At 29.5% G+C, this 13,406-nt stretch overlaps 1 long non-coding RNA gene across 2 annotated transcripts in view; it reads left to right on the top strand.

Moving 5' to 3' along the window:
• The window catches only part of LOC129972529 (uncharacterized), a 183,522-nt gene extending 170,359 nt beyond the window's left edge, over positions 1-13,163 (top strand). For both annotated transcript variants that reach the window (XR_008784870.1, XR_008784869.1), the window contains 2 exons: positions 4,133-4,282; positions 13,018-13,163. This is a non-coding gene — a long non-coding RNA (uncharacterized LOC129972529). The remainder of the gene's footprint in view (positions 1-4,132; positions 4,283-13,017) is intronic.
• Positions 13,164-13,406: the final 243 nt, after the last annotated feature.

Genomic DNA, 13,406 nt, shown 5'->3' with positions numbered 1-13,406 from the left:
AAAGACGCCTCCCAACGCAACAAAACTTTTCTGCTTATTCAAAGTCCAAGCGTTTTTAAAGCAGAAAAGAAGCAGTTATTTCCAAACGAAGCAAAGCAGCAGAAGCAAGCAAAAGGGACTAAACAATAAAAATAAAAACGAGGGAGGGAAGGGGAGGTAGACGAATGTAACTAAGCGTTGACAGGTGTGATTACCGTGTAAAAAGCAACTCCCCGTGATCCCCTCCACCCCTCTGCTGATATACTCAACAAGATCCCTCGGCAAGCCCCAGTAATTACCGAGTTGCCAACTGCATAACCATGGTTATTTATATTCGCAAAGTGCCCGAGGGTTGACTTGTTGCAGTTTGAGGAAACCAATGAAGACGTATGCGAAACTGGGGTGGTCTTCTGCGTATGAAGTGAAAAGAAAACAAAGAAAAAGATGTCTGCTTATATTCTCGTTTCCTTCAAGGTCGGAGGTCAGATCGAGAAAAAACCGCAATAACTTTTTCTCTTTTCTATTTTTTTTATATACTCTTCCCTCGTTTTATTTGCTTTGATTACACGTAATAATGATGATGATATTCTCAAAAAGCACCAAATAGTCGCTGAAGATCAGCGATATCGAAGGCGAAATTGGGAACCATTAGAAGTTGGGATATTTTACTCGTTCATTTTCCGAGTCTGGCGAGGGATTTTGAATTGGGCCAGTTAGTTGAATTGTAATATGCTTTTTGTTAGCAAAAAGTTAATGAATCGCTTTTGGTACTAATTGCAGCTCAAGGATTCTTGGTAGAATGAAAAAAAGACAGAAAATTTTTTTGTCTAACTTCAGATTATTTATTTTTTCTCAGAAAAAAAAAAACAATTTGTTCAACCGAATTTTTCTTCCGAATGATATTTCTAACTGAGTAATATATATTATAGCTTCTTTTTACTTTCTCGAATACGTATTTTAGAGAAATTACAATAACCGTCAAAAAATTCTAAGTCGAAATTTTATAAGTCTCCACGTTTTAGATCTCCCCGAGTTAAAAAAAACAACAACACAGTTTTGGAAAATGTTAGTCTTTTTGTCTGTCTTTCTGTGGCAAAGATAACTGAAAGACGCTTTGAACTGGACAGTAGAAATTTGATATCTATCTCTACACCAAACTTACAGATTTCTATCAAAGTTTGAGTAAAATCTATTCCGAGGAAATCTATCTGTCCGGCTGTTCGAATACAGATTCGGTGCACAGGTTTAATATCTATAATGTACACCTATCAATTTTGAGTTAAATACAACAAATGGTTGTCCAACTGTCTGTCTGTATTTTCAGGAACATGTTAGCGCGATAATTCAAAAACGCAGTAACTTAAATACATTAAATTAGGTATCAGATTTTGTGAGTACAGTGCAGTTTTGTGTCAAATCTTTGTTTCAATCGATTGCGAGAAGCGTGTCAAAAGAACAAATTCGATTTTCGGATACTATTAACTACATGACAGTGATTAATCACCAAAAAACTGGTGAAGGATAAAATGATAGATTTAGTAAAAATGCTAAATTCACGCCAAAAGTTAATATTTCATAACCACTGTACGCCAATGCTTCCTATGTAAGGCGTTTTCTGACACGATAAGTTTATTAAAGAATATGCTGGAAACTTTTGAGGAGGCCATTTCCCTAGTTTCGTTCACAAATCCTTTTCGTTGGAAATCTCCATTTCTTTCGGAAGACTTTTTTCTGGCTAAAAATTAAAATTAAATTAGAAAAGGAAAGACTTTTCATATTCACGATTTCCTTTATTAAATTTTTTATATTCCCTTATTAATGATATCCTCAAAAAGCATCAATTAGGCGTTGATGATCAACGATATCGAAACAAAATCGAAAACAGAAAAATTAGATATTTAACTCGTTCTTTTTTGAATCAGGTTAGGGATGTAGACGAAATATTTAGATTTTCATACTTTTTTTTTGGTTAATAAAAAATTAATAAATCACTATTGGCATTTACTGCAACCTTAGGATCCGAACAGTTTGTACAATAGAATTTTTCTACTGAATATTTCCTTGCTAAACGATATCTACTGTAATCAGAAGGCCGCGGTGGCCTGGTGATAAGGTCTCGGATCCGGAGGGTTTCAGTTACGAGACCCGATTCCCCCGATGAACCGTCGTGTAAGCGGTTCTGGTGCACGTTAAACGTTCTGGCCAAACGTCCTCCCCCGGGTGTGGCGTGGTGTGGAGAGGGGGTGCCAGATCAGGTGTCGTTCTCGTCATCTGACCGCGGTTCAAAATTACGAGGTATATCCCAAAATAGTCCTAGTGTTGCTTTAAAACGGGTCGTTAATAAAACTAACCTCAACTGCCGTGATCAAAAATGACCGGAAATGGTGGAATAAACCAAAAGTTATCAATTTATTCGTCAACATTTATTGCATCTCCTTTAAAGCTATCTATTCAGACTTCAAAACATTTTTTCCAACGTTTTATACAATCAAAACATGTTTTAAAGTCGTTTCTGTGAAACTTCTTCAGAGTTCGTAACGAATTCTCTTGTATCGAAATAATGAATTTATGGTGATCAAAACGGTGCCCTGGAAGAGACAATGTCAATCGTGGGAATTAGAAAAAGTCATGCTTGGCTATATAAGATGAATACGGAGTTTATAGAACCATACTGGTTAAAAGTTTGGTTAAAAACCTCGCCCATAAAAATTGCACATTTATCGTGATACAAAACCTGCGAGTTCCCTCTCCAAATTTCAAGTCATTTTCGACAAATTACTTCACAAACGGCACGAAACAGATTATAATGTTTATTGAATGTTTGGAAGGTTAGCAGGATTTCACAATGCAAAATGCCACCATAACGAAAATAAGAAGTCAACTTTACCTCGATTTTTGAATGACTCAGATGTGATCTTTATTGTCTTGCCTCACTTATCAAGCGCCATTCCTGTGGTCTTTAAGGTGTTTCTGTATCAAAAGCATATGTCCAAGTCCCATCACAATAATAATGCATTTTAAAAATGAATCCCCTTGAGTGACCTTTGAGCACCTTATTGTTCCGGAGCAAATTCATAGGTCTTGGAAAAACTAAACGTGTCGCAACTCCAAAAAATCTTTTAAAATTGCGTGACAAAAACCAAATGGTATTGAAACTTGTTCAATAATGTCTCTTTTTGTTCAACAGCTATCATCAAGCATCAATTCTTCGGCCTTACCGATACACTGAACATTAATCGAAGTGGATGATCTAATAGATCATGTACCATATACTACGTACTCTATATCACCTTTACATTTTTTTATTAAACATATATTGTTGTTGTTGAAGAAGCTTAAAAATATTTTTTTGTAATATTTCTAAATTTTTTTGTAATATTTCTGCTTTTGTTGCAGAAATTTCATTCGAAAACAAAATTTAATACACTTCATCAGATTGAAAATTCTTATCTTATTAAAAACACATTCATTTTCAGTCAATGAAATGAAACAAATTCCTGACTGTTGCCAGATACTTATTGAAGTCCTAAAAATGTTTGATAAAAGTTTGCAGACGATATCTACAATAAATTTATTTTGACTTATATAGATTGGATAGATCCATTTTATTCCAATATTTTCCTACTTTATCTGCCCAGCTTAATATCAACCGTAGAAAATATAAAATTTCATAAACGAGGATTTTTATACTTTGTAAATATAGAAAAATTCAAGATATCAGCGAAATATGTCATAAACAACAGTAAAACTTAAAAACGAGAACATAAAAAAAAAAAATGGTTAATGATGAAATTAGGAGAAAAATTGCTTAAAAGAAAACATCTATCTAAATATCTAAATAAAGATCTAAGTAAATATGTTTAATGAAATGTAAGTTCTTAAGTTGACCATATAGGTATCTAAACATCTTTAATATAGACAAATCAAAACACAAAAGACGTATTTCATAGAATAATATTGTTAATCAAGATTAATAGAGGTAAACAACTATTTCACTAACATAAAAGAAAATAAAATATAAGAGTTATCGAGAAAGATTCTCAAAATAAATAGATATCCATTTACTACCCATGAATTATGAATAGACTTATCAGACAGGGTGACAGATCATTGTTCAAATAAAAAAAAGGTATTTTTTTTATTTATTTTATAGAAAGCTGCTTATTCTACAGATTAAGTTTCTTGCAAGAAAGGCATGACAATTTTCGTAAAAGCATATGATTCCACTCCTCATCAAGCTTTAACAAGGCAGATTCAAAGATTACAAGATAGCATTGAAGAAGATGGAAGACATCTGAATCGTGTAAGTTTTAAATCTTATCTGTAAAAATCACGGCAAGTCATCGTAAAAAATGACGCATATCAACGCATTTTTATGTACCAATTAATCCATATATCTGTGAATCTCATCGTCTGCTTCAGGTGTTCGAAAAATCTTAATACTTTTTTACTATTTGCTTTTATAAACAAACAGGTTGAAATCTGCCCATTTTGCTTTGCCCTTACATATTTGAATATCTTAGGGTTAAATGAAGTCTTGGAAGGGTTGCTACTTTGGCGTTTTTATCATAATAATTTTGGGGATATTTTCCCTTCCACCAAAAAAATTCGTATTTGAAGAATTTTACTGCATGCTTCTATTTAATTGTACATGTTTTTTTATTTGTTTAATTAAACATTTTTCTATTCCATGTTTTATTATCTTCTTGGTGTACTAAAGCACAGAAATTTTGTACGCGCGCGTACTATCATTAATTAGGAAATATCACAAGGAAATTTTTTAAAATAATCATTATCAGTTAGTTGATTAATTTAACTAAAATTTTGATTCAGTTCAAAAGGCGCCATCTGCTGTGGAATCTAAAAAGAAATTGTTTACAAGATTCTATAATATTACTGATAGTAATTTTGTAGTATATGAAAGTCTGAAGAGGAGGAAATATTTGAAATCAGCCTTAGCCACCTCCTCCAAATTTTCTCGCATATTATACGAAAAAAAAAGTCATCTTCTCTCGTATAAAATTGTGAGCCTTGTTTAAGACTGCGAACAAGAGTTACAAAAATATATATTTTTAGCATGAATTTAGCATTTTCACTGCCTCTATCAGACATTTCAACGCCTCATTTCCGACGTATTGAAACCAAAATTTGATATTTACAGTTGAAATCATAAGATCAATACTGAATTTATATAAGGCATTGCATTTATTGCTTATTGTGTTTACATAGTCGAGGAAAACACAGACCGATAGATGTCTTGATAAAAATCTGCATCTTATGCTAAATCTGTGCACCAAATTTTATCTATCTGCATTTTGAAGTTATTGAGTGCACTTCTACTTGAGGTATTGGATAGATAAATTTCCTCACAGTAGATTTTATTCAAAATTTAACACAAGTATACAAATTTGGCCTTAAGTTTATATACCAGATTTGCCTAACTCAAAAAGAGTTTTTGAATTATTGTGTTCACAGACGAATAGACAAATATAATGCCGAAAAAAAAATGTGCTTTCCGAATTCTCGGATGTTTGAAATGTGGAGATTCTTCAAAATTTAGAGTTCAAATATTTTGATGATTACTGTACTTCGTATATGAGAGAGTAAAAGTGCTTTTGTTAAAACACAGTGAATTTGAAGAATAATTTTTTTAATCGAAAATATTGAGGTCTGAACATAATTACAATACTGTGAGGCGTTCAGAACATTATTAAGAGATGAAATCGTCCAGAATATCTAAAACACACACACACACACACACACACACACACACACACACACACACACACACACACACACACATTTACTAAAATTTATAAATATGCAGAAATGCTATTAAAATTCTGATTTGCATAGGGTACTATTTTTATCAATATCTCACTGTCTTATAGTTTTTTTACCCCCTTCAATTTTCTTCTTTTTCACAAAAATATTAAGAAGAAAAAACATTTTAAAGTGTTTTTGATTTTTTTTTTTTTTTTTGGAAATACTTTGCTTTATAATTTGATTTATTTTTTATTTTTTAGAATTTTAGAATAATTTCATTCTCATCCAGACGCTTCAATGTTCATATACAAAGTTATGAAACCTCTTTTTTTCCTTCTTAATAATGATCTCCTTTATATTTTCATATGCTATCAATTTGGTGAGGGTCCAGCTTTATGTTTAAATTATTACTATATACTGACTTTTTTTTCCTGCAGAATTTCCTTTGCCATTTTTCTTATTTGGGAAGACGGAATGGTCTTAAACGTGATTTATTTACATATCAGCTGATTATCTAGTATAAAGTTTCTTAAAATATGTGCCTTAACCTTCCCATTTTTGTGGAAGATTATTATTTTAATCACGAATATGCACAAATATAGGAAATAAAAAAGTGGAAAAAAGTAATGAATAATTCAAGGAGAAGGAAACTTGTATTTCATACAATTTGTTGAAGCGCCAAAATTCTTAACTTTTTTTTGGCTTTTAACGATTTGTATGAAACACTTTTTTTAAAAAAAAATTTCAACTTGTTATTCAGTTTACTGAAAAGCATGAATTAAATTTATAAATTTTCTGCAAATTACTATGAGTGTAAATTAAAGAACGAATGTACTACGAAATAAAAAAAATAGAAGTATAAATCCTACTTTTAAGTTATGTTCAAAAAAATATTATTTTTTAAATTTCTAATTTTAACATTGATAAAAAAAACAATTTAAAAACGCAATTGAGTGTTTTGATGAGTTTGTATTCATCATAAGATTAAAAAATTGTTACAAACTGAGTATTAAATTTAATTTTAAAAATTTATTAGAAAATGATATATACATATATATATATATATATACATAGGGAAAGAGAACTGAACTGACACCATTAAAATGGTACTTTTTTTTTAGCTTCAGATTTAAGTAGAAACTATTTTTGTGACGTAATAGTTTTAGAAAATAAATTTCCATAGATTAAACAAAGCGGTTATCCAACTTTTGGCGATTGAGCCTGCTTTTACACTCGGTAAAAATTCTCTGTTTGACTTCAAATTTTGATTTCTTTTATGTCTTTTTTCTTCAGGAAAGAATGGAATTATTTGTGACGCGGCGAGTCATATCCAAGGTATTTCTAATAACATTATTCAGCTCTATTAATCAGTAATCTATTATCAGCAATAAATTATCAAAATTTGGCTATTTGGCTTTTTTTAAAGGTTTGGTGATCTTGATTCTATTATTCCCGTTTAGCGACCTTGCTTCTGATTTGGCAACCTAGGTTCTAGTTATTCCCGCGTATTTCAATCAATAAATAACAGATTTTTTTAATCGCGCTTGATGCTGAACATAGAAAATGGGGCATTTTGAAACAATTAAGTGAAAATTATCCTAATTATAAATTAATTAAAGAGTCCTAATTATAAATTATATAAATTCGGCATTATTTTAACGACGTTTGGCGACATTCACTCTTTCTGATTTGGCAGCCTTGATTCTGGTTATTCCCCTGTCTTTCAATCCATAGATAACAGACTACTTGACAGTGTCGTGACGCTTAACATAGAAAATGAGGTGTGTTGCGCAGGAAGCAATCTATCATTCATGCGCAGGGGGAAAGCACACGGTGACATAAATCAGCAGCAAGAGAATTTAAAGCCCAACTTAATAGCCTGTTTACGGTAGGCTAAGTATTGTTAAGGCTATTTATTACGACTTTTTTCCTTCATGTGATGGCAGCTGTTACGTGATGCTCTTGCTGCCCAGTGGAGGTCAAATAACTACGGAAGAAAGGTTTGCAAGGAATGCTAGTTAAAAAACATTATAAATATAACGAGAAACTTTTGGAGTTTGTGAAAGTGAACACAAAAAAATTTTACAATGAAATGGTAAGGATTAACTGGATTGCTTTTGAACAAACTTCTTTTTATTTAAAATTTTTGAAAGTGTAATTTTGGGAAGAATAGTGTAATTGAGGAAATTAAAGAAACCATTGAACTCCTCCTGCAAGGAAATTTAGAATGAATAGATTTAAAAATAACAATCTAAAACTGTAATGTTTTTATGTCAGTCGTAGATCTTAAAAAATGTTTACTTTGCGCAAAACCATGTTATCCAAAATTCTTTTTTTTTTTAAATCTTTTAATTATAACTAGAAATCATGGTTACATGCAAATTATAAATAAATAAATCATTTTTTTTTTACTCGCTTAGGAAACTCCTTCTAATTGTACTATAGACAGCTTTTAAGAAATGGTATATAGAGAAACAAAGTTTGCCATTTTCTTTCAACTTGCAACTAAAGTTTAATTTCTCTAGTAAACAACAAAAAACTGTTTATAAAGACCGTTCATTTTTAAAGATTGCTGATACTTCCGGTAAGATAGTTAGATATACAAAAATATATTATCGTTTTTGCCACTTGAAATTGTTTTCTTAATAATCTAAATTAAAATTCTTATTGAAGTAGAGAAACACTTAATGAACAGTTCTTTCAGATATTTCGATATTTCTTTGAGGTATTCTTTGAGAACCTAATAACTTCCTTTTCAAATTAAAATTTAAATTTTAGGGAAAATAACAGAAAATTAAGGAACAGTATATTACAATGAACAAAATGGCATAAGGATTCAAACATAATATGAGTCATATAACTAACAAAATTTGAAGCTTAAAAATATTTTGTTGAATAAGCCATTAAATTAAAGAGTAAATTACATGAAATATTAATGGAAGCTTTTAACGGTCATTAATTCCAATTAATTAATCAGCTGTCATTATGAGGTTATTAATAAAGTGTGATTGAATTCACATTTTGGACAAAATAATTTAACATTAAAATATTGAAAATTGTAAAAGATATGAACAATAATAACTTTTACTAAAAATGTAAACTTTATTATTGAGATATGATGTGAAATTTAATTAATTATGCGTCGTAATCTACTATTTTTATAGTACATTAAAAATTAAATAAGTTATAAAATTAAATAATTAACAATTAGGTAAAAAAATATATAGAAAAATAATAAATAAATTATAAAAAATGAAGAAAATGGGTTTAAAAATTAAAAAATAAAATGTTATCAAAAATTAAAGTAAAAGTAACACTTTATTAATAATTCAGACACTTTATTAATAATTATAAAATAAAAAATTAATTAGAATTTAAAATTTGAAAATAAATAATAAAAAAATAAAAAAATGTGTTATAAAATTAAATATTAAAAAATGGAACAAAAATTAGATTTAATAAATAATTAAAGCATAATAAGAAAACCTAATTTTAAAATTAAATATGAGACTAAAAACTAAAATTACAAAATTAAATAACATAATTAAAAAGATATTGTATGTAAGGTATCCTACCACTTATATGCTATTGTAAGATATTTAATGAAATGTAAGCAACTTATTCTTACTAAATACATTCTAATTACTTTTTGCTACTTTTATGGCTAGATGAACGATAATTGTAATTCAAACACAATAGACCAGCATTAAAATTGCAAGTATGATATTAGAAGTCTTTTTATATGCTTCTTAATAATTAGATTGTGATACTATTTTTAGCATTTTATTCGTGAATAAAGAAAAGAATTGTTCTTTATTGTGTACTTTAACCAATCCTTGTTACAAGTCCAATCTTTTTATATTTGACTATCAATGTATAGATTTAAAATCTGAACAATGGAATTGCATACATATCCAATCATTAATTCACAATCAAATTTTCTTTATCTACCATGCCGCGTTAACTTGACTACATTTACCATAACAGAATGTCTTTAAACTCTAGAAATATGAATGAAATGGAACACTTATATACTAAGGGTTCATTGATTGGTTAGGTTTATTGGCGCAAAAGGTTGGCGAAACTTTGCTGTGCCAAATTATATCTAAAGATAGGAAACGCATAAGAAATAAATAATGAAATTGCATTTCTCCTTATGCTGCATAAGTGAAGCTAATAACATCGGGACCATGTAAATCATGATAGAGTAATTCTTTTTTACAAACAGTGTCATTATATCTAAATAAGTTCCAAGTTCCCAAGAAGACAATGGAAACGAATTTATGCAAATTTGTATTTACTTTTTAAGCTGTCTATGCTTCATTTAATTAAATCATAAAGGAGTCACGATCAATTTTTTAGAAAGAAAGCATTCATAGTAATAGTTTCCAATAGAGGAAACTTCTGGAGCCATTTTAGCGAGTAAGTTGCTGAGATCTTACATGAGGATGTCTAATAACTGATCACGAACAACATTCGAAACTTATGAGGACCAGACTTAAAGGAGGTGAAAGACCACTACAAAAGCACCTGGTGGTTAATTACAGCTTACTACTGTACGCCTTCCCCCGAAATACAGCAACCTTGACAGCTATTATGTAGCAGGGTGTATGATTAGTGGTTATTGCCTGCAATTCTGTAAACATCCGTAGGAAACAGTTTTTGCATGTGCGTTTACCAGGAAACTGGTAATAGCTGCTAGAAGTGATGCTTGAGAATTGGAATATGAAGTGCGATATGAAGAAATATTCAAATGAGTGCAGAAATCTCAATCGAATAAACTGAACTCGAAATTTTTATATTATTATAGAATTTTCATAGATACTTTAGTTATTTAAACCCTCCCTTCCCTTTTTAGCAAAATTTTATACAAACATTTCATAGTTCTTCTCTTTTCAAAAAGATAATGGGAAAAAAAAATCCCCATATTTTAAAGAAGTCAATATAATCGAAAGTAAAGCTGACTAAGAAAATAAATCTGCTGCGATATTAAGCGAAGAATTGTATTTTTAATCTTTTTGATTTAAGAGTTGTTAATAATTTAAATAAAGTTGATTACAATCAATGGGTACGAGCATTTTTCTTTTCTAAATCACTTTGATTAGGCATCTAAATTTAGTTTCGTCAGATAGAAAACTATTTGAAATATTAGTTCAAATTCTTCTATTATACCAACTCATGCGGCTTCCCATGTGGTCTAGTGGTTAGGACTCCTGGTTTTAACCCAGGCGGCCCGGGTTCAATTCCCGGCGTGGGATGTAAAATTTCTATGATGATGAAACTTTTTTTTTCCAGACGTCTATCAGTTTTCTTTAGTTAATATATATATATATATATATATATATATATATATATATATATATATATATATATATATATATATATATATATATATATATATATATATATATATATATATATATATATAAATTAAGAAACGCTTACCAAACTTTTTTCCCCATATACTCTAGCCTTGATATACTTCCTAATAATTTCACCACAAGACGTTTGTTAATACACTCCAACCAGTGAGAGTGATCTACCTTGCATACTCTCAGATAAATATATTTGTATATTATTAATCATAAGCTATTGGCAAACGATAATTAAGAAAGATACCATTTTGATAGAATTTTTGATAGAAAGATAGAATTTTGATCTTTAGAAATTGATCGAAATATTCCGGTTAATACAAAAGCTCCAAAAAACAGGATGTGCATTTCAAACGACATTTTTCCAACCGATTAAAACCGTAATTTAAATAACTGCAGTTACAAGTGCATGTACCAAACTTAATATATTTAAATCGTTCATTTTAAAGCTATCACGTTTACATACTTGTTAAAGTACGAACTGATAATCAGTCAATCCTTTGACGGATTTAGCTCGATTTGGGTGACAGATCTATGTACTAAATTTTAGCTATCTAGTTCTTTTCGTTTAATAGCTATCGTGTAAACTTATATTTTGACAGCCGGACAAACAGACTTTTTCTAAATAGATTTAGTTCAAAATTTGCTTAAGTTTATAAATGTACAGTAGAAATCATATATCAAATTTCATCCACCCAGCTCAAAACGTTTTTGAGTTATCTTATCTATAGATAGAGAGAGACATAATTCTAAAATGTATTCTTCGGGATCAGAGAGATCTAAAGCGTAAAGATTCGTCAAAATCTTAAGTTCGTTTTTTTTAAAAAAACACTTTTCATATTTTGCGTAATAAAAAGTAAAAATTATTAATAAAAAGAGTGAAACAAATTCATACCTTCAATCGTGATTCAATTTAAACCTGAAAGCTCTCTTGGATTCAAGTTCTGTAATTTTTATTTTAATATACATCATAACAATGCACTAGGAACCTTCCTCTTATAAATAAAAATAATTGTCAGATAAAATAAATACTCCATTAATGTAACATAATGCAAATAGTGTATTTATTTCATTGATCCATTTTTACATTCTTATATACATAAGAAAATATAATCTTAATGAATACATAAAGAAAATATAATCCTAAATCCAAAACCATTCCAGAGGCATTTTCTAAATCATGCCTATCAATCTTTAAACTCGGAAACATGAAAATGGAAAACGTTTACTATGACTCTGAAATTATTTATCTCTATCAAACTTTAAGAGAAATCCATACGTAGTGAGCCTACCCATTTATTTGTGCTTAAGTACGATATCTCAAACGTGGTCTCAATCTGTCAAATTTCATCTGAAATTTGACAGATAATTTCATCATTCGAATGGTGAAGCTAATTGAGAAATTTGGCAGATAATTTCATCATTCGAATGGTGAAGCTAATTGTGAAATTTGGCAGACAATTTCATCATTCGAATTGTGAATCTGTATCAACTTTTTCAATGAAACTGCTTAGAGGCTGATTGTCTGGCGATGTATGAAATCGTATGTATGCGAAAATAATAATAATCTGAAAGGCTATAATTATTTTGATTTGGATAACATATAAGCAAAAGCATACTTCTTGCTAAGTGCTCCAGTTTATTTTCAATGCAGCATTTTTTAACGTAAAATATTTAGACTAATAGAACTTTTTTTTCCATATCTTTTTTAATTATGCTTTATTGTCTTGTGTTTTTTTCCTTATAAAAAATTAAAATCACGCATTAAGTGTCATATACATTTTATTCTTATGATATTATTGCTGATCAATAATTAGTTTGAAATATTTTATTTCTCTTCTGTCTAATTTCGTTAGTTTTTATATACGAATGTAGCGACTTTTTTTCTTTATTTGTGCAGGTGATGAAAATTTGGGATCTGGAAATTGGAGAGAAATTCTGTGACATGGGATTAAAAAAAAGGCATGTTAGAAAAATTCAACTGGTTCTGCTCTTTTTCCTAGAATAACATATCTTTATTCTTTAAAGAAATTATTGTTAGTTTCATTGTGGTTGAATTTTCAATTAAAGTAATAATATTTCCATTCATTGTAAATGATAAAGGACAAATAAAATTTATCCCTAAATATGTCTCTTTATTACATGGCTGCTTAGTGTAGTGAAGAGAGTTGCAGTTTTCTTTCAAAATAAAATGCCAACACTGTGACATACCTTTAAAATCAAACGCATGTTTCTTTGATTTACTTACCAATCTCCAAAAAGATTTCTACGCAGATTCTGATCTCTTTA

Source organism: Argiope bruennichi, chromosome 6 (genome assembly GCF_947563725.1).
Source record: "Argiope bruennichi chromosome 6, qqArgBrue1.1, whole genome shotgun sequence".
NCBI classification, from domain to species: Eukaryota; Metazoa; Arthropoda; class Arachnida; order Araneae; family Araneidae; genus Argiope; species Argiope bruennichi.
This window is presented reverse-complemented; position numbering and strand designations above follow the sequence as displayed.